We start from the raw sequence: 20,340 nt of genomic DNA, 5'->3' as shown, positions 1-20,340 counted from the left end.
TTCTCTTATTAATCTCATTAGACCCTTTACTGTCACAGGACATTTCGCCTCCATCACATTTTGAATTCATTATGTTCTGCTTCTACATTTTGTTCATTTCATATCTAATTATGAAGACTGTTACAGACAAATTACTAATTATAGTCAAAAACTATATTTTTGAATAGAGTTTATTGTTCAGATTATATATTTTTAAGATATCATACTACTACAATAACCGTGCATAAAAGTCACAAAAATGCAGTTAAAACATTAACTGTCACAACTTTCACTACTAAATGCTCAGAGTTTTCAACTGTCTCGGCTGGGAGCCTCTGCCACACTACTTATACACACAATGTAGCTGTTATGAGTATCTGTACTCTCCAATGGTGTTTCATTTACACCTTCACACCATCAAAGTGGATATAAATGAAGTATATCACACTACACACCCACAATCACAAACACACATTTTGCCTCATTCATTCTCAAATAAGAATAACTGTATAAGAAACTTTCCAGTTTAACACATTCCATAATGCCACTGAGAATATCTGATGTTTACATATGTGGTAGTTTGCTCTAACTTTAGAAAACGTTTTAGTACAAATAATTAATAAATTACGATTCCTGATTAAAAATGCTAGAGGTTACATGCAAAAATACATGCATATGCACAATTAGTGAATGAGACGTTGTTGATTTGAGGTGAGATATGAGTCATCGCACTGGTGGAGTAAATGCACATCAAACCAACTTATTATAAAGGCACAAACAACTTCTCCTGTAATTATTAGTGCTAGCTTCAGTAAACAGGGCGTGTAATGGAAAACCAGGTAAAATTGTTCTTCCTCTCTTATGCTCAAGTGTTTAACTACTGTTATTGCAACCGCATGGAATTAAAAGTATGTAAACCATTGTGTTGATGCACTGTTGCATGACGACCTACACACCTACTGTATAATGATCTGTTATGTACTCAAAGCCTTCTATTGTGAGTGTTTCATGTTACATACTATGTTGCGTGATGGTAACTTGCTTGTGTGTTCATTGATTCATTCTAGTTACCCAAGGGTTGTTCGTTTAAACACCCATGAGGGCTTACCTATTACCCATGAGCCCTTGGGCAAGGCATTTAACCCCAGTTTACTCTGAAAGGGACGGCTTCTGTTGTAAATGTAGTGCACAGTCAAATGTATTACAGTAGAGCATGAATAAATGGAAATGAAAATGAAGGCATACCTTCAAAAGGGAAGATGTATACTTAAAAGGGAACATGTGAAAATCTTGAATATTAAAAATCAAAAATATAAAACTGAAAACAATGGAATAACATTTTTATACATATACATAGAAATCCTTTAAAGATGGCATTTTGTTACTGTTGTCACTGAATACATGTAATTGCTTAATAAATGTATTATTAATATAATTTTTAGTCCATAGAGAGCGTGTGAGAGAGAGAGAGAGAGAGAGAGAGGATGTATGCATACATGTGCTGGCTGCATGCATGCATGCATGGATACATCCCAGTATAGAGTCTAGAGAGACTCATCGGAGTGATATTTATAAATTTATTTAAATATGTTCTCAGAAGAGAAGGGGCAGACAGTGCAATTGGAGGATCGGAGGTCCAGAATGTGTGATATGGGCCAAAGAGCTTCATCGCTGCAGAGCCAAGTGGCCAGCCACACTAGTACCCAGACTGCCTCATCAGCACTTCAGACTGTTACAGCTCACTAATGCTGCAGATTCTTTCCTGATAGAGTTCTATCTGTTACTTATACACACACATAACACATGGATTTACACTTGCATGCATACTCAAACATCACTACGACAATCTAGGACATCTAGATCTCCTGTCAATCAATCTGTAAACACTTTTAACACCACGGGACTTATAACAAAGGTTATTCATATGGATTTATAATCAATCATGGTGATTAATATTAATTGCTGTCAGGTTAAGATGTATCCTGAAAGACTATAGATACGTGCATTATATCTCTAGTGTAAGACCTGTCTTGCATATGGTACTCTAGTCAGCATGGGGTCTGCTCTCCTTCTGTCTCTCTCCCTGACAGGTGTACAGTTTCGCTCCTCTCAGATCTACCTCGGAGTGCCCTTCCATGTGCTAAATATTTCCCCAGACTGGCGTTTGGAACTGGTTGTGTGTTGGATTCTCCTGCAGACACCGGAGAGGCTGGGAAAATCTGTCTGTTTGCTCAGAAGTGGGATTAAGATTACAGAGAGAGCAACAGAAAGTTTTGCTCGAGTATCAGTCACATTTTCCTTTCTTACCTACATGTTCTCCCGGCCTGGCCGGGAAACACCTGCACACTTCTAGAAATGTATTATTGGTACCTTTAGCTTTAAATATGTATTCTTTCATTGCAAATCCTAAAATATCATAAGGTTCAGAAGCCTAAAGCGATGGTTCACCTAAATATTATTCATAATTTTCTTACCTTCCTGCTGCTCCAAACTGCTTTTGTCCATACACTGAAACTCAATGTGCTTCAGTGTTTTTCCACAGGAAATCATACATGTTTGGAGCAACATGAGGGTGAGCAAATAATTTTTGTGTAGTATCCTTTTAAGGGCCATAAAGAAAAAAAATATATATATTTCTTCCTTTTTGAGTATATATCTAGCATAATATACTAAATATTTAAACTGATACATAAAACAGACAATGGAACAACTTAATATTTTTTGTTAATGATGTTTTGTTTTCCCAGTTAGGAGTTCTGTGCACAAATCACTGTGTTCATGTTCACATGTGAACATATGTGTCTGCGCATGTGCAGTTGAGCAGACTGATGGATTGCCCCTCTGCCAAAAGCTCCATGGCAACGGTTTCTCTAGCTCTGTTATGATATAGTGCCCTCAGCCCTTTAAATACACTGTCTCTCCATTTAGACTAACCCTCCCTCGCTCGTTTTGTTTACATCATCTCCTGCTCTCACAGGTTTATGTTCCCATGCCTTCTGCCAGCACTTTAAGTCGAGATCTTTTGGGTTCATCTACCTTCATCAAAAGAAAAGCAGCATGTTCTCTTGATCCCGCTCTTTCAGAAACATATCCTTGTTATTTCTCTCTCATTCTGCTCTCACACTGGACTCATCTTTCCTTCTATACTTTTCTTCCTTCTAGAATGTTTTTTTCTTCCTTCCTACCTTGATTTCTTCCCACTTGCATACCAATCATCTTTTTTTCCTTGTTTCTATAAATGTTGTATCTTCTTTCATTTCTGAACATTTTTTCTTCCTTCCTTTCTAACTTCCCTCCATTCAGTATTCCAGCAATCTTTCTTTTTTCTTTCTTCCAGTACCAATCTTTCATTTTCCTTCTTCCTTCCTTTCAGCATACCAACAATGATTTTTTGTTTCTTCCTTACATACTAACAATCTCTATCTTTCTTATTTTCCTTTCAGTTTTTCCTTCCTTCCAATACTAGTCTCTCTTTTCTTTCCTCCTTTCAGCATACCAACAGTCCAATTTTTTTTCTTTTTTCCTTTGATACTAACAATCTTTCTTTCCTTCCTTCTTGAATGTTTTTCTACCTTCCAGTACCAATCTTTCATTTCCTCCCTTTCTTTCTTTATTCCAGCGTAACTACAATCCATTCTTGTTTCCTGCATTTCTTCCTTCTGTACTAACAAACTTCCTTCCCTTCCCTACTACCTTCCAGTATACCAACAAGTTTTCTTTTTCCTTCCTTCCTTCTTTCCTTCCTTCCTTCCTTCCTTCCATCACAACGATTTTACTGTCCTTCCATTCTTCCTGAATGTTTTATTTCCTTCTTTCCATCCAATATCCAATCTTCCTTCTTTTACTTTTTCTTTCTACCCAGCATACCAACAATCCTTTGTTCTTTCTTTCCATTCTTCCCTACCAACAATACTTATCTTTCTTCCTTTCAACATACCAACTATCAATTCTTCCTTGCTTCCCCCCTTCAAACAAACTTTCTATCTCTCCACTGACAGGTCTGATCTCTCTGGTCCCTTTTACTTGCTGTTATTTCAATGCTCATGAGTGTTGTAAGTGTGTGCCTGTGTGTGTCAGCCCGATGGACATGATGGTGGCAGAGGGGCTATAATGGAGCACCACGCCCCATGTCAGCATCACACACACACACACATTCACATCTACCCAGACAGCAAGCAGTGTCACCCCAGATCCGGCCCGAATGGATATTATGCGGGCCAGATGTGGGCCGGATCTGGGCCAACACTATATTGCTGTCTGGGTTTAGTCAGTGCAAACACAGCATCTGAGAAAAGAGATGGAGTCAGAGCAAATGGGGAACTCAGGAAACGTCCATTAAGGAAATTAGTAGAAGTAATACATAGTGAAATCACACAAATGGAGGAGATAAAAATGCTTTTGAAAATACATTTTTATATGACTTTAAGTATTTGAGGATTATTTTGATTTGACAGCAGAAAAAACATCTCTCTCACTCCCTTTTAGACACTCAATGTGATCTTGGATAGCACCATAGCGACAAGTGACATGAGAGCTGTTACACGTGTGATACTGTCTGTTGATTGGGCCAATGAAGGAAAAAAAATGTATCTGAGAATTTTCAAATACAAAATGTTTCATATGACGTCAGCATATGTTATTTAAAGATACAATTCTGATGACAGCTTTTGTACTTCTTTGTGTTGGTCTGTCATGTCTAAATCTCTCCTTCTTTCTCTTGTTTCCATGACTACAATCATTAACACGTGGTTATCTCACAGTGTAGTAACAAAGCAAGCCAATACACATGCATGCACAGGCGCAAACCATTAAAATGCTGACAAAATGCCTTCCTTGCCAAAACCTTTTACTAATGGCTGAGGTAAATGATGCCTGCCTGAGGGGTAATGAAATATCCTTGGAACCCATACAACGTGTTAATCGTAAAAATCTATTACCAGTAAGGTAAAAATAATCAAATTAAAATCTAAAATAAAGTAAAATAACACATTACATTCTAATTTTGGTCTTGGCCCTAACTACATTGCAACTACAAAGGCTACATATAGTTCAACATTTATTTATGTATCAAGAACATTACTATGTATGTGTGTGTGTGTGTGTGTGTGTGTGAGAGAGAGAGAGAGAGAAAAAGAGAGTGTTTCAGTTGATCTGTATGTTTTTAAAAGATATGAATGTTAGTAATCTCTACATGGCATGACTCATAAAGAACAAGTACACACACACACACACACACACACACACAGAAACACAGCCAAAAATGAAGGGGCCACTGGCAATAGGTGAAAATCCTTTAATTGTTTAGGTGTGTGTTTGAGGGGGGAGTTTGTCCCTTGAGGGCTCAAAGATTCCATCAGCCTCAAAGTCAAAGGAGAGCAACTGCTTTATAGTATTTGTGTCAAACATCAGACTTCACACACGTTTGATACCAACAGTCACGCACTGCTGAAAATCAGATTTGTAAATGATATTAAAATGTTTGTCCCATTTCAATATTGCAATTCTGTGTGTATGTGGCATTCATAACTCTTGAAAAAAGAGATGTTTTTGTTTTTCTGCTAATTCCCAAATACCTGCATGACAGGATCTATCAATCAATCAGCATTCCACAACATGCACATTCAGAAACACAACAGCACATATGCACAAACAAGCACGCACAAACTTATGCTTTCACACATACACGCGCAAAAATCCTAAACATACACTTCTGCATAGAGCACAAGGTCAGACACGCAACAAAAGTGTTCTAAAAGTCTGGTAACATCTCATATAAACAAACACACGGCATACAGCTCAGCACATACACCGCTTCAGACAAGCTGTCCTGATGCATGACCGTTTACACGTCCTCTTTTCATCTCATTCACACACGCCTCCAGAAAGTTATTGAAATGAATTCCCAAAAAATGTGTTCAAACTGTTAACTGTCAGAAATGTCACATTGAGCTATTGACTTAAACCACACCCACTAAAAACCATCTTCTGACATACCAAGAAATCGTCAAGCAAAATATGCCTCACGGTTAAACACGCACACAAATTTGTTTTCAATATTATGCCTTGGTATAACAAGCAACATAGTAAAAAAAAACTAAGTTTAGAAAAACATTTAAATAAAAATAAAATATATCTTTTATTAAAGGATTTAAATTAGAAATATGCTGTGATTGACAGCCAACACAAATGACATCAGAGTCAATGCATTGGGATAGCATCCTTCAGATCAATAAAAAAAAATCTAAACCCACATTTTCCGATCAAAAGCCTGGAATACACCTCCCTTATTGGCTATTCTGGCTCTCAGTGGCTTTAAAGCATTTTCATTAATCCATCACGACATAATGCAATTCAACCTTACCTTCTTGCCTTTCTTTTTACGGTGCGCTGGTTTGGAGTTACTTTTTTCTTTGGCTTCTTCACTCATTTTGGGAAAGCTGATCCAATCAGACTCCCTGAGCGTTCCTCCTTATTCCAACATCCACTCGGATCAACGTGGACCAGGCAGAGAAGTCCATTAAATCTCCGTTGATGGTGTTTGTTGATGGGAGAGATGCTGAGAGACACGCACACGCTCCCTTGTGTGAACTCTCTCCCTCTGTGTTCCAGAAGACTCGCCTTCTTCTGTCTGGTGTTCCCCAGAAAGGGTGTGGAGAGATAGTGGAGCAAGAGAGAGAGAGAGAGAGAGAGAGAGAGAGAGAGAGAGAGAGAGAAGGAGGGGACACAGAGAGACAGGGATTGAGAAATGAAATGTTGATGGACAGATTAGTTTAAAACAGAGAAAGGAGAAAAGCAGAGCAGTGTAATCCTGTTGAATAGCCTACCTGCTTTGATCTGTTGAGCACACCCACACAGACGATCCTAATATCCATAAAGAGAGAGAGAGAGAAATGGTGGAGAGAACACATTAAACAAGAGTGAAACAAAACGAGGAGGTGTAGAGGAACAATTAAATGACAAGAAAGAAAGAACAATAGCTGTAAAATGACAAAGAATTGACTCTTATTCTCACACAGTAAACAGAGATATATTCAGATTGCTGCCAGTATTCTGCTCATATGCTCTCTGAGAATGTGTGTGCGCTTGCAAATGTGCAAAGAGTGAAATATTAAATGTGACACCTCTGTGCGGTGTGTGTACGTGTGTGTGTGAGGGTGTGTAAATGTGTGTGTATGTGCAGGGCTCGACCGGCATGCATCAGGTCCTTCCAGAAAAGGAAGACTCCTCCAGCACGGTGCCAAGAGATCAGCTTACTAACAGGGAGAGAGACAGGGAACAGAGAGAGAGAGATATTGGAAACATTTGTGTAGTGAAACATAAACTGTTTTATTTTTACCTTTCAATTTATTAATAGAATTATCTTTTTATTTTATTGTAAATACAGGCTATAGTTAAAGGATTCATTCACCCAAATATTAAAATGATGATCATTAATGACTCACCCTCATGTCGTTCCAAACCCGTAAGACCTCCGTTCATCTTCGGGACACAGTTTAAGATATTTTAGATTTAGTCCGAGAGCTTTCTGTCCCTCCATTGAAAATGTATGTACAGTATACTGTCCATGTCCAGAAAGATAAGAAAACATCATCAAAGTAGTCCATGTGACATCAGAGGGTCAGTTAGAATATTTTGAAGCATCGAAAATACATTTTGGTACAAAAATAGCAAAAACTACTGTCTTTATTGTCTAAACTGTCTTTATTTAGCATTGTCTTCTCTTCCGTGTCTGTTGTGAGCGCGTTCACTGCAGTTTGTGATATCCGGTTCGCGAACAAATCACTCGATATAACTGGATCTTCTTGAACCAGTTCACCAAATCGAACTGAATCATTTGAAATGGTTCGCATCTCCAATACGCATTAATCCACAAATGACTTAAGTTGTTAACATTTTTAACATGGCTGACACTCCCTCTGAGTTAAAACAAACCAATATCCCGAAGTAATTCATGTACTCAAACAGTACACTGACTGAACTCCTGTGAAGAGAGAACTGAAGATGAACACCGAGCCGAGCCAGATAACAAACAAAAGATTGACTCATTCTCGAGTCAAGAACCAGTTGCATCGGTTTTTGGGTCGCCAGTATTGATAGGAAATTCGGTTCTTTTCCGCGAACTGGTTCTTTTGGACAGTTCGATTCAATAAACCAGTTGAAGAAAACGTTTCACCGGTTCTTTTGCGCTCGACTCGAGAACGAGTCAATCTTTTGTTTGTTATCTGGATCGGCTCGGTGTTCATATTCAGTTCTCTCTTCACAGCAGTTCAGTCAGTGTACTGTTTGAATAAATGAATTACTCTGGGACATTGGTTTGTTTGAACTCAGAGTGAGTGTCAGCCAAATTAAAAACTTAACATCTTAAGTCTTTTGTGGATTAATGCTTATTGGAGACGCGAACCATTCAGTTCGATTCAGTTCGATTTGGTGAACTGGTTCATGAACATCCAGTTACATCGAGTGATTCATTCGCGAACCAGATATCACAAACTGCTTTGTTTTGAACTCTCTCACAACAGACACGGAAGAGAAGACAATGCTGAATAAAGTCATAGTTTTTGCTATTTTTGGACCAAAATGTATTTTCGATGCTTCAATAAATTCTAACTGACCCTCTGATGTCACATGGACTACTTTGATGATGTTTTTCTTACTTTCTGAACATGGACAGTATACCGTACACACAGCTTCAATGGAGGGACTGAAAGCTCTCGGACTAAATCTAAAATATCTTAAACTGTGTCCCGAAGATGAACGGAGGTCATATGGGTTTGGAACAACATGAGGGTTATTAATGAAATAATTTTCATTTTTGGGTAAACTAACCCTTTAAATGTTCTGGGTTGCTATAACTTATTTCTATTTGAATATTTTTAATTACCATATGTTAAAATAAACATTTTACATGACTATTCAGATCATTAATATGCTGATTTGGTGTTCAATAAATATTTCTAATCATAAGAATAAAATAAAAAAACATTGCTGAAATTATGATAAATTAAGGGTATTAATGAAAAGAAAATAATAATCTAGCAGCACATTTTTGAAAGGTAGAGTATGTGCAAAAATTTGGTCCAAAACTTGAAATCACATTCACTTTTAGATGTGCATTTATATTGGTAACACATATCCTGGTATTTTCATCAATTATTAATTTTCAAATAAAACATATACTATACTCACACAGGTTTCAGTCTCTAGCATGTTTAATAAAGTCAATTACTATTATCTTTATAGACAGTCCCTGTAGACCATTCACTTACATTGTAATGAAAAAAGCAGAGTGCATACTGCAGAATATCTTCTTTTTTTTTTTTTTTTACAGAAAACAGAAGCTTTCACATTGTTGGAATAGCATGAGTTTATTATATGGAACATCATAATTTGAATTATTGAAGGAACTATCCCTCTGAGAACCTGAATATTTAGTGGATTCTGGTTACATCCCTGTTTTAATTGTTAGATAAACATGCAATCCGTCAGATGGCGTGTGTCTTTCTCAAGAGGTGTGTGATATAAAGCTCTTCAGCATACAATATGAGAGCACAAAGACATGGCGGCCCCACAGCCAGCTCTCTTTCTGTTCCTCTCCATTTGTATAACAGAATCATCAACACAGAGAGATGAATACATGGAAAGAGAAGAGAGAGAGAGCGGGAGGAGGGAAATTGAAGGAGAGAGTAAGCGAGTGTGAAAAAAAAAGAGGGAGGAATGGAGGGGGATGAGGAGAGAGACAGTAATCTGGTCACAGACTGCTGGGCTTGGCCAAGCAAAAGCTTCTAGCACTATACAGTACATCACTGACAACACACACTCACTCACACACACACACAGACGCTCCACCTCCAGTTTCACACAATGATCGCCACCATCCAAATAAAACAAGCTCTGTCTTTCTATAAGACTCTGAGCGTTAGTCAGTGATTTTGCACCTCTCTTATGAATAATTCATAATGCATGTATGTGTGTCTGCGTGTCTTTGTATCTGTGTGTGTGATGCACACAGTTTATTGCTGGGACGTGAGGGACTACCTCTAGCTGGCAGTGATCAATTCTGCTCTCGGGCACACTCACAAACTCAGCGCCCACAAATTTGGTGCCTCTTTGTTCCGCCCTCTGGTGGTTAGCATCATAAATAATAAGCATTCTTTAAAACTGACCTGTCCTACAGTGTGACGAGCTGTAGAGGAGCTTGAAACGGCTTCAGAGACTTTCATTCCATGGCGACACAAGTGTATAAGCACTGATCTGCAGTCTACAATGCTTCCCAGTTGTTTCATGGACTTCAAACCCAGACATCCCATCTGTGGATTGTAACCATAAAATATAAACAAAGATAGAATACAATATCATCTCGGTATGTTTTCACAATCCCAACTAAGCCACACATGACATTGAGAAACTGAACATGAAAAACATCAGATTTTAGGGACATTGAAAGGGTCAGGTTTAGTTTACACTCTGGGGGTTATGGCTATAAATCATTAGGGTTTGTTTGACAGTAATGTTGTTTTAGGACATAAAGACTGAACGTGCAGAATCACAGTGACCAGCGTCAAAGTGTCATGCATTCCCCTAACATGCAATACATTTTTGACAAAACATGGGTTATGTGACAATATATGAACACTGCCGTGTACAGAAATATTTGCTCTTCAGGTGCCTCTGCAGGACCTGCCACAAATTACAGAGTGTAGCTCCCAAACAGGAACTTGAATGTATAATTAATGATCACGTGAGTTGATTTTTTGCTTTTGTTGAAACGTGCAGTGGAACATTCTACCAGTCCATCACAGTATTAAAATTCAGGAACTTTAGACCAGCCAGATGACAATCTATCAAACGTTTCCTGTAATTAATGATTTAACATAATGATTTTACAAAACACTCTATAAAATAATTAATATCATGAGCAATTTGGTCTAATAACAGCCACGCTGATATGCAGATATGCAACATGATTGTATGTGTGCTATTGATTTTACACAGTACAATAAGTTAATAGTTAATATAGAAGATAAGATGTCCAACTTACATTTAAGACACAACATTATTTTGTGTATTTTTGCAGAGTCAACGAAAATAGTACAATAGTTGCTTCCAGCAAAGCAGCAGCGGTGTGTTGTTACTGAATGAATCAGTGTTTCTGAATGAATAAGTTGAGTACATGATTCAATGACTGAGCTGGGTAAATTATGAGTTTATTATAAATGAATAAAAAAATCTGTAGAATAAATAAAGTTTAAATGACTCACTCATAAAAACAATACTTATTAATTAATTAATTAATATTTTTGGACAAAACAGTTGAGGGAATGATTAAAACGATGAGATCTTGAGAGCTTTCTGACACTCCATAAAAAAAATCCAGAATGAATCAGTTTTGTTGATCGAACCAGTTGAATGAATTAATTTATTACTCACTCACTAAGATGTCAGATGTCGCCACCTACTGGCATAATGAGGTAATACAGAGATTCACTCAGGAAAGTGATACTACTGACAGAGAAAATTCCCAGTGCTGTTGGACCAAATATGAACATCTGCGATCAAAAAAAAAAAAGAACGAGAGGTGAGAATAAAATGAGACGGAACAAATAGAAGGAACAGGAGTGAGTGGAAGCAATAAATATAGTTCTGTGACCAGTGTGTTAAAATAATCATATCTACCCATGTGGATCTCATCAAAGTCACACAAAAGAGTCTCAAGCTGGATTAATATGTAGTGTTTAAAAAGTACTACACTCCTGTGTTGACACAGCCAAGCCTGTTATGCACTCTTAGTGTGTGCTTTTGCATAGCTTGTGCTGTGGTTGGCTGAGCTCTGTTAAATAAAACCTTCATTTAGACACATCTTTGTTCACATCTTTTCCCACCAACATTAGGAAGCTTTGCAGTATGTAAATGCTTCATGAATTTCATCCCACTCAGTGCGGCCACCTGGGCATCCCAATCGACAGTTGCCGTGACAACGTGACTAATCAGAGAAATAAGTGACACTCTGTTCTGTTGTTCATGGCCTTAAGAGTTAGTACAAACATCACTAATATATCCAAAACTGGGACTGAATTTGACTCTAGATACTGTAATTTTATTTTCGAACATTTTCAGTTGCACAAAGGCATAAAAAGTTAATTCGTCCTGAAAAGGTCCCATTACATTTCATTACAGTTGGAAATAACTTTATTTAAAATGAACTTTGTGACATTATCTTGCTCAAACAGAAAAAAATAATTGGTGCCATGGCAAATCGGGACAGAGTGTCTTGGTCCATTCTTTAACAATGGAGGTCAAAGTAAAACATCAGCTCTAAATCAGCTTAGCTGCTTTTAGCAGCACAACACAAAGAAGCCCAGTCTAATAGTGCTTGACAACTACACACTACTGTAGCTCTTCAGAACACTAGACTACATCTAAATGCTTCTGAGTTTCTCAGTCTACAGAAACATCTCTCTGCCTCATGGTCTAGAATGATCCTCTTGATCAAAGGTTAAGGGGAATAATGACCCTGTCTCAGGGCCATCTCATGGCACTATTAGTCAGTTACATTATGGTTAGTTATATTATGGTACAGTTTACACTGCATGGAAGCTTCATCAAAGAGCAAATATACCACGTGTTTACACAGAATTTCTATGCCAGTCAGTCAGTCACTTCTTTCTAGATGAAAACATTATTATTATTATTATTATTATTATTATTATTATTATTATTATTATTATAATAAATTACAATTATTACATTTATTCAACAAGGACACATTAAATTACATAAAGTTTAACAAAAAATGTATTGTGGTTTCCACAAATGTAGCACACACTTGAAAGTAAAGGTTCAAAAAGTATAGGGTTTTGCAGTGATGCCACAGAAGAATCATTTTTTTCAACCTTTCAGTGAACATTTAAAAAAAATTTTTTACAAATTCCACAATGTGAAGAACCTTTGTCACTTTAAAAAACATTTTGTGGAATGGAAAGGTTGCAAGGAACTATCAGTGCCAGTAAAGAACCTTTATTTTTGAGAGTGCACATTACATACATTTCAAATGTGATAGTAATGTTACATTTTTTCTTGAGCACAAAAAAATAATATTTTAGAATAATGGATTCTGAAAATTGTGCTTTGCCATCAAAAAAAAATTACATTTTAAAATATTTTTAAACAGAAAACTGTAATTTTAAATACTAATATTTCACATTATTACAGTTCAATGTATTTTTGATTAATAAATGCAGCCTTGGTGAGCATAATTGACTACTTTCAAATATATGAAAAAATAATTTCTTCTTTAAAGACCACTTAAAGACCATTATATTCAATAAAAAATACATAATTTAAAATACATAATTTAAAATAAATACAATGAAAATATTTGTAATAATTGGTCAAACTGTATTTTCCAGTCGCCATAAACAAACCTTTACCTACAACATTTGCTTGAATAAACTAGTAATTTGCTGCCTATGAATGGTTACAGTAGTAAGTAATGTAGTTATGTTTGTGGATTGGGTATAGGATTAGGGATGCAGAATATGATCATACAGAACATGTGTAAATAGCCAATATGTTAATAATAGGCATGAAACTAAGCAACTTGTTAATAGTGAGAATTGGTCTCTGTACTAAAGTGTAACGAAACATGAAAGAAAAATATTTTAGCAGAAAAAAAAGGATAAATGTGTGTTCATTTGTCCTAAATCATCATAATGTCCATCATAAAGAAATATTTATTAATGCCTTGCCTCACGATTCCCATGGGGAGTCCAAGATTTGCATTACACTAATAAGCACCAGAGCTCAGGGTCTTTGTGCGCTGCCCACTTCTTTTCTGGTGAATGTCTATATTTGATTCAGCTTCTTTCACTCCTTCTCTGGGAGTATCCAGAGCTTATTTTCCAAAGTGACCGTCTGGCTCTGCCTCAGTGATCAAGTGCCCTGTCTGTCAAGTGCTCTGAAATACACACACATTTGAACTCTCTTAAAGTCTTATGTTCACAAATCTTGCTATTTCTCTGTTTATCTTTCAAGCAAATATATAATATTTAACCACCTAACATTATAGATCTTTATTATGTGATAACAGCTGCAAGTTGAATACCACTATATTAAATATCATAAGTACGATCAGCCGTTAAAGTGGGGCTATAATGACTATAACCGTGGGTTCAAAATTACAGTGACATTGGTGTTCTTGCAGTGTCTTGAGGGTATACTAAGCAGTGCTGATGATGTCATTTCCTTTTGTGCTGCTAATTTTGTTTAAAAATATAGCAGTCTCTGATTAAGTGAGAGACATGGATTGGCCAGTTACAGACAGAGAGAGAAAGAGAGAGACATAATCACAAGTCTTCTTAATTCTTCCATCCATCTGTCAAGCCATGCTGCTACCGTGATCACTCCATTACCCCATCACCATGGTTACACTCTCTTGCCAGCCCACTTGTACGCTTTTGGGAACCTGTGAATAATGTGTGATTCTCCCTTAGCACCATCAGCCAGTGAGAAAGACAGAGAGAGAGAGAGGGTGTCAGGGTGAACAAGAGATGGCTCTTACCTCCTGTGGAAGATCTGATGCTGCAAGAAAGAGAGTGAAGAAAGAAAGAAACCAGTGACTGTGCTCTTGCATTTCCAGGAAAAGAGATGTCATGGGTAACCGTGGCAACAGACATCCCTAATAGACAGTGGTGAAAAGCTCTTTTTAGTTCCCCTGGTTGCCTCACACCAGAGCTGCTGCTCACGCTGTCACCAGGTTTAGCCAGAACTGTGATCACTATTTTTGTTCAAACAGACTATGTACATGCTGATCTGTAATATGATGCTTTGCTGAGAAATAAAAGGTCTTTGTGGAATTTTATATAAAATGAAACCTCAGGACCCCATGAAAGCACTAATAGAATGATCATGGTGTTGCAGCTATGGTAAAAATGCTAACTCAAAATATCAATAAATATTATAACTGTATATAAATAATAAAAGAATTACACTGGTGTAAATGCCATGATATACAAAGTTCACTACCATGGTAGCTATTAAGACCCTTTCTAATGACTCACAATAACATTTCCCAAGGCACTGAAATCAATGCAACATAAAATTAAAATTGCAACAATTTCAACTTTGATCCCATTCACCACAGTCTATTCACTATTGTCTCTATCGCGGTTACATGCTCATGTGACGTTTCTGAGCTACAGGTATGTGGTTACTAAATTGATAAGAATTGCGGTTTAAAAACAAATGATTTTAAGCTGTTGAAACACAATCAACAGTGAAAAAGAATTAATTTTGCTATATGCATGCACTGAGCACATGAAGATGGTGCTCATAGAGTGCGGGTGTATTGGACTTATTTTTGCCACTGCCTTGAACAGTTAAATACACATACTTATATGTCAAAATGGCCATCTTTGCAAGCATCTTTAAACATGCATCGTTCAAGACCGGTGTATGACAACAAGTACCACGAGAGCAATTCAGAAGGATAAAAAGTCACCTGTTCTCCAGTCACTCTCGCAGTACTTTGATGCTACACTGATCGGTCTGGGCAGTGCGGATGCGATTCAGACAGGCCTTGCAAATTAGTTCACTCCTAAACCTAGACTGTAAGAAAATGCAAAAATAACACCAACTGGCCAAAATGAAAACGGTTACAAATTGCCATGAGAGTGTGTTGATGCCTTTCAACACAACATCACATTCATTTTATGAGACTGACTCTATATTGACTTTAAAATGTGACTAGGGATGAGCAGCCCATTATTTTTAATGCCCATTTTGTTAAGTTGCAAATAATAATGTTTCCTGTGGCAGTGACCGACTAAAATAGTTGCAAAAATCAGAGCAGAAATGATAAAGCTTGCCAACTCTCTGTGGGCAGGGAAGTTTTCAGAGCGGCACTTTAAGGGAAAGAGTGGGAAGTCAGTATGAGAACCCTAACAAAGCCTTTCCAACCTGCTGACCCAAAGCTAATGCAACACAACTCTCTCACAGCTCCAAAAAACCTAATAAAGGTCTGTGTAAATGTGCATGACAAAGGCCAGGTAGATAAAACAGAGCAGCTGACCACAGCAGAGCACAGAACGAAATCCATTGGTCTGTTCTGTCAGAGAGCGAGAGAGATGGAGAGAGAGAAAGAGTCAGCTAAAGCAAGTCTGATTAATGTGTGCTAGCCAAATGTGTTTGGTCAGGTCAGAGAGAGCGGGGTTAAGGCCGACATTTACAGACAAATGTGAAGCAGGAGGAAAGGAATGCAAAACAGTAGTCTTGAAATAGAGAAAAACAGGGGCCAGCATCTCTCAGCCGATAGTGCATGCTTAGTTAATTGTAAATAATCATTAACATATGAGAGGCACAGAGTAGTAAAAATAAGTTAAAAAATGTTTTATTTAATTTTAATTTATGATTCAATTTATTTAAGGGTATTATAATTTGCAACACTCTAACTGTCTTTACTGCCACTTTGATCAATTGAGTGCATTCTTGCATTGATATAAGTATCTATTTATTTACAAATAAATCAATCAATCTTAATGACCACCAATTTTGAACAGTGTATTTTTCTAAAAATAAGTATTGGAATAAACAATTCTTCTGCCAAATATGTTAGATCATTATGCTTACCAAAGTTACAATGTCATATTATACACTGTGTATTTATAGTCATTTTACAATGAAGTCATCTCACCAACATCTTATCAAAATTTTAAATCAGAACATCTAATTAAAAATGTCTGTTTTACTATGAACACTATATTGACCAATCAGCATACACTACCAGAACAATCCATTTAATAAATAATACAGTATAGACTCATAGACGTAGAAAGTCATTCTAAGACATAAATGAAAATGACATACATTTTACATAAAAATTTGTCTGCCTTTTTAAATTTAAATTCATGTCCTCACTGTTGACTCTCACAGTCACTGTTTCCAAATGCATATTTACACATGTACACACAGCAGGGAAACACTCATACAAGAAAACAAAACCTGAGCCCACATACACTGCATACTGTGGGATTAGTGAAGAGGAAGTGACCTTTATTAGCGGTCAAATAGACAAACCGAGACAGAAAGAGAGGAGGAGAGAAAGTAATGTGTAGATAATGGTGTTGAAAGGACTTCACATATACTCCAAACCATAAACAACATACTCGATACACAAATATACACCAACTAGAAAGACTGTTCAATGAACAAAGGTATTTGTCAACACATTTAGAACTGTCTTGTGACAGAAACTGTCTGGTGAGAAGAATCCAGTTGAGCCAAAAACAGATAAACAACACTGATTTAGAGACTAATGGATTAGATCTGGGGATGACAGCGTTTCCGCAATAGAAATTTGAGAAGAAGGTTTGGGGGGAGGTACGCAGGTTTATTTTTGTCCACTTCACAGTAATATTATGTAAGAACACCTGCTGTGATGTGCCTTTACAAATCACACACACAAACATACATGCTAAAGGAAAGAGCTGCAAGGCTGGAAATGACCAGAGCAGAGTCTGCTTGCTAGTGTCTTTCAGATTGTATCAATTTAATTTGCAGGCATTAAGAAAATTATTTAATTAACACTTATCTCACTCAAATTACCTTATATGTTTCAACGACCCTGAAGCAGGATATTCAGTAACTTCAACGTAAAAACATGTTCTTATTTTCAGATATAACCAAATGCCAATGTGTGTTCTGAAATTTATAATTAATAAGAATAAATATACTTTACTACGTTTGGGTAAGATTTATTTAGTGTTTTATGCTCAACTTTTGAACTGTGCATTTTTTAAATCAATGACTATTAGAAATAAACAATTCTATTGCCCAAAGTTTTAGCTCATTATCCTAAATGTGGGCTTTCCACAGCTGTCAAACAATGTAATAACTTGTCATATATTATTTTATGTGTATTATTAATTCTACAATGAATAAGGCATGTGACCCTGGAGCAGGATTTTCAGTAACCACTGTAAAAACTATTTCTTATTTTTAGATATAACTAGATGGGGGCAAAATAATCAATAAGAAAATGACTTTTTCCCAGGGAAGGGTTTTGAAATTCTCATAAATTGATAAAAATCAAGAAAATGACAGATTATTATTTAGAACTAGACCTTAAATGCAGAAAAATCATCTACCAAATGCATAAATTAAATAAAATGAATAATCACAGCACAATGTACAATTGCGCTTTTTTTTTTAATTTGTACAACCACATAAAACATCTAGGAAAAAAAACCTAATGCTGATTATTTGTGGCTAATAAATATGAATTAATTTTAAATAAAATTAAAAAGTCATATTACACATTACACATTAGTCTTATTCTCATCATTTAAGGGTGTCAAATTACCGGTATTCACCAAAATCAGTTGTGAGGTGAAGGCCACAGGATATTTTGTAATATATGTTAGAGTTAAAAGGAAATAGCGGCAAAGAGATTAAACATCACGGCATATCTCATGTTGTTTAACCCAGAGGCCATTTAATAAGACCGCTGCCATAATGAGGCTCGTTAGCACAACAGCATGTTTACCTCAGGAACCTGCTGATAAATGCAAGCACCAGAAACTCATATAATCTGAGTGTGGGGGTAGAGAGAGAGTGGGTGCTATAATATGCCCGTTAGATGATCATTTTTGCTCAAGGTGTACTCTCATTTGTGCAAATCTGTCTCCATATGTGACAGGAGACTGAAAGCCAATGAGGTCATGCTCGCTCAAGGTCACCCTGAGAAAACCTTCACCTACAAGGGAATCCAGACTCATCAACTGGCCTTTACACCAACTATCACCCGGGATCCTCAGCAGGAGAGACCATCACAGGGAAAGAAAGACAGAAACGTGATTGAGAGAGAGAAAAGGAATAAATCATGAAAGGCCAAGCGTATGATTGCTGAAGAAATGTTCAAGGAGGAAATCCCCATGGCAACGCCAGGAAACCACATGCTTTCACCATGGCAACAAAGCCTTGGCAGGAATGTCAGAGAGTCTGTTGAGCGAATGGAGAGAGAGATGGATGATCCCCTTACAAAATATTATGATATTGTAACCATTTTACACGCAATATTATTTAAATCTATGTATATGCATACATTTATGTATACATTTATACATGTATAATGTTTTTTTTTCAGTCATGCAATGTATTTTGAAACGCTGTGGTCTCTTTCACACAGTAATAATAGTAATTGCTGTAAATACAAAAATCTACTGTTCGCACAAGCAAAAATGTTCTCAAAAATCTTTTTACTGGTAAAGCACATTCTGTGACATCATGAACCAGAAATGACCACTAAAAGGCTGTACCTCCTGTTGTCGTGTTAGTAACCATTAAAGGGTTAGTTCAGCCAATAATGAAAATGTCATTAATAACTCACCCTCATGTCGTTCCAAACCCGTGAGACCTCCGTTCATCTTCGGAACACAGTTTAAGATATTTTCTTATCTTACTGTGTTCCGAAGATGAACGGAGGTCTTACGGGTTTGGAACGACATGAGGGTAAGTCATTAATGACATAATTTTCATTTTTGGATGAACTAACCCTTTAAGAGGTATACCTGGTCAGTGTTTTTCTGCATCAGAGTGTTACGATTGTTTGAGATGCAAAGACTATAGAAATACAAAGACAGTTCACTCCTGTACTTAATGTGAGAAACTGCACTGTGCAATATGGCAGAATAGCCCCACCTTCTAAATGAAAGAGCCAATCAATGATTGGTAAAGTCATTACGCAACTGCAGTGGCCGTTGAGTGAACAGACAATGGCAGCATCCGAAAGCTCTAAAACTGCAAGGCAGGAAGGCATCAAGGCACATCCGAATCCAAATTCTGCTTCACTTCCTGTCTCCAGAGGTAGCTTCTTCTGATCTAATTTTGAAGGCAGCATAGATGTGTCCTTCGCTGTCTTTGATATCCCACAATCCTGTGCGTTCCATTCAGTGATGGTTGAGCTAAAAAATAAAGATGGCACCTGAAAGTTGCATTTGGTGTTCTGTTTATGTGTAAATGTATATTTATGAATAACTTTTTGCACTTTTGATGTTATTTATAGCAAAAAATCAGTATCATAGTAATTAAATATTTGTTTGGTTATCACCAAATTTCGTTCTATTTTGTTGTAAATCATTAAACCGTTATGCTTCCTCAGAACGAAGCCTGTCTGAAATCAGTTTCATGAGGTACCTTAGTGCATAAAATGTTGCCTGTAAAGACACTGCCTCATAAGGCAGCGGGGTTGGCAAGTCAGCTGCCTAGGCTTTCAGAAGCAGCCCTTGAAAGAGACTATGCTAGACGTCTTACATGCTTATACCAGTAATCTTCATTCTGTGTTCACACACCTGCATAATATTGGTAATT

The sequence above is a fragment of the Carassius gibelio genome, chromosome B17 (assembly GCF_023724105.1).
Source record: "Carassius gibelio isolate Cgi1373 ecotype wild population from Czech Republic chromosome B17, carGib1.2-hapl.c, whole genome shotgun sequence".
In the NCBI taxonomy this organism is placed as follows: Eukaryota; Metazoa; Chordata; class Actinopteri; order Cypriniformes; family Cyprinidae; genus Carassius; species Carassius gibelio.
Note: the sequence above shows the minus strand (reverse complement) of the source record.